The sequence below is a fragment of the Neophocaena asiaeorientalis genome, unplaced genomic scaffold, assembly GCF_003031525.2.
Source record: "Neophocaena asiaeorientalis asiaeorientalis breed wild unplaced genomic scaffold, Neophocaena_asiaeorientalis_V1.1 scaffold361, whole genome shotgun sequence".
In the NCBI taxonomy this organism is placed as follows: Eukaryota; Metazoa; Chordata; class Mammalia; order Artiodactyla; family Phocoenidae; genus Neophocaena; species Neophocaena asiaeorientalis.
The window spans coordinates 1,449,594-1,452,793 of NW_020175290.1; positions in this window are offsets into that span (position 1 = coordinate 1,449,594).

The following is a 3,200-nucleotide window of genomic DNA, read 5'->3' on the forward strand; positions in this document are numbered from 1 at the left end:
CCTGGCCTGTCAGGAATGGTGATAATTTACTTTATGGATGAAGAGTCCCTCCCTCTGGGTTCACTAAGAGCTGCCTGCCCATTTTGGAATTAGCTCAGGGTTCCTGAGTCCTGCCCTCTCTTAAATCAGACTCTCCTTAACGTCAGCAAGTAGAGAGACCTGTGCCTTTCACATTAAAATACTCCATAGCCCAGTCAGGGGCCTCTGTAAGGAGGTCTCTGTGCTAAACAGCAGAATCTTCAGGACACTTTCACTTGGAAAATAGAGAGGCCCAGTCCCCCAAATTCCTAACTTCCAGAAGGAACACTCATCCTGGTGGAACAACAGGTGGGATTCTATTCCCATCATATCTGGACACCCTGGCGTGGCACTGCATCTAGGTCAGTAGTGACCTCTTGGTTCTCAGTGTGTCTGTAATCAACAGGCTATTCCCTGGTGTCTCTTCTCTGGAACAGTACAGTTCAGAGCATATAATTCTTGGAGGTGCAGAGCAACACAAGTCAGCATGGGGGATGATGTAGTAGGAGGTGAAATTAACATATCATGAGCTCAGATAGCATTCTCCCAATGCAGCATTCTCCCAAGTCCCAGTTGTCACATTTTGAAAGTAAAGGCCCAAGAAGAAAAACTACGCGTGGCACATGAGGAAGAAGAGCTGGCATTTCTTCTTCTGTCCATCCAACTCATGTCATCTCACGTGCTTATGTTACTGACCTGATAGATGTTCCCAGACTTTTCATTCTTTCTCTTCCAGATTTATTGATGTGCTCGATGACCAATGTTGCCGGCTCTTTACTTGATAGAACACGTGAAGATTTTGTATGTTGTTTCTTCTGTTATGTAAGATCTATATGACCAATAATTTATAAGTATTACCAATTACAAAAGAAACAAGTAATAATAGTTAAAAATAGTGTATGAAATATAGGTGCAGAGAGTTAAGTATTTTAAGAGAACACTAACAGTATTTTAAAACAATACCTCAGCAAAAAGTGGCAACAAGGAAAGGTTTATGCCTATAGAAAATTTCTGTTAATAATTTAAAGATATGGTAGAATGAGAAAATTACCATGCTAGCCCATAGTGGAGAATGGAGAATGGTCATAATTATCAGAGTGTGAAGATCACAAAAAAGGAAGACACATAGACATTATATATCTCCTAATGGAAGTATGAAGTATCACCTGTGGAGTGCTCTTGCCAAAAAAACAAACACATTGACCAAAAAAATACTGATATGATCAGACTTATAACTATTGATGATGGTTATGATGAGTGTCAGGGAAACAGGGTTCATAGTACTGTTTTGTGTAGTACACTAAATGTCAGAGAATTTCTATGCAAAATTATTTATTATAAATATCATGCCTTTAACTTTGAATACCCAAGAGAAATGAAGAGAAATGCTGTTTTTCAGCAAAACATATACTGCAAGGGAGGCCCATTAATAATAGAAAATTGAAATCAGCAATCACAAACTGAAACAGTAGGCCAAAGCCACACAGATCACATAAGGCTTAGAGGCTACTTGCACCATATAATCAGGGGAAACTAATCAGCATGTTCTGTAAACTTTTCCAAATCACACAAAAATATATGAAATTACTCCACACATTTTAACAAGCAGGCTCCCCTTGATACAAAAACCATATAGATGAGGAGACTCAAGAAAAGAATATTTAAGCCACTGTTTTAAACTGGACTAGAAAACAAAGCCACAGAGATAAGAATAGAAAAATAAACCAGAAGTATAAAAATGCAAATAGATAACATTCATCATCTTCATATGATTACTGCATGTTACAGGTGTGGAACAACGTCATAAAACGGGGACTTTCAAAATCATTCGTCTCAGTTCTTCCATGTACAAAGTAAACTTTTTAGTGGATAACCTATGAAAGTGGCTAAGTCTGCCTGATGAAAGCAGGAATAGATGGCTATGACTTTTCTCTGACACCTCACCCCCCTGTCCTGCCGCCTTCCTGCCTAGTGCTCCAACTTCCCCATTTTCCATTTAGGCTGGAACATGACCCATTCTAAGCGCTGCAAGGATTGCAGTAAGTGAACTCATCAAGGCTTTGCTGGGATCAGGCATTTCCCTGAAAGCTTGAAGTCATGAAAAAGGAGCCAAAAAGAGAACCCCATAAATGAGGACCCAGGAGAACAACAACAAAGAATAAAGGGGTGGGGGTGGGGGTCACACGAAGATGGGCTAGCGGCTGCTTTTCACCTTAAAGGCCAGGCAGGTCTGTCTGGTTGAGATACGCCCTCAGTTACTCTTCAGGGTTCTCAGTGGCAAGAGGACCTTGGCATGAGGGTCAAGGCCTCAGCTCAACAGAGGGAGGCAGCTAGAGCATGGCAGCCGAAGTGAGGGCTGGGAGCCGGGCCAGCAGGCACCACCCCTCTGAAACTGAGCGCTACGTGCACAGCGTGACCCCGCTACTGGTGACCCCGGGAGGACCCAGGCAGGCCTCACCGGATGCCACGCCCCCTGACTTCCGCCTCCAGAGCTAACGGCTGCGAGGGCTTCAGTTTGAGGTGCAGACTCCAGTCAGCAGTGGGAGGAGCCCCAGGTGCCGCTCGGTGTCGGGTGAGACTCTAAATGAAGACTGAGGGGGAGGGCCGGCCCCAGAAAGGGGGATGCCCACCTGGTCAGAGCCCCGCCCCGACCCCGGGAGGCGCGGACAGGTTCAGGCTGACTTACCACACACTACCTGTTGGGCCATCTGATTGAGGTGGTGGCCTTTGTGCGTGGGGCTCAGGGTCCCCGACCTACGAGTCTTCAAGCAAAGGCCCGTGAGTGAGATCTGAGGGGACTGTCCCCCACAATAGTAGCGACTCACTGAGCCTCGGCTGGGATCCCGGTCGGCCTTGGGAGGCCCCGGGCAGGAGCGGCCGGAAGTGGTGCTAATGACCTCGGCCACCGGAGTCTGAGGGAGGGGAGGCCTTAGTCTGGGACAGGCGTTGTTATGTCACCAAAGGAAGGCATCTCAGGCCCTGCAGGAGTCCTGGTGAGGACCCCGAGTGAAGCCTTAGGGATCCTCAGACCCCAGGACAGAGGGTGTGCACAGCATTCGTCCCTGTTGTCAGCTGTGGATTTCCCGTCATGAGGTTCTCCTCACTTCCATTTTGGGAGTCTCACGGAGATGCGGCCTTGACTGGAGGGGGGCCTCAGGCAATAGATGGCGGCGGGGGGCTTC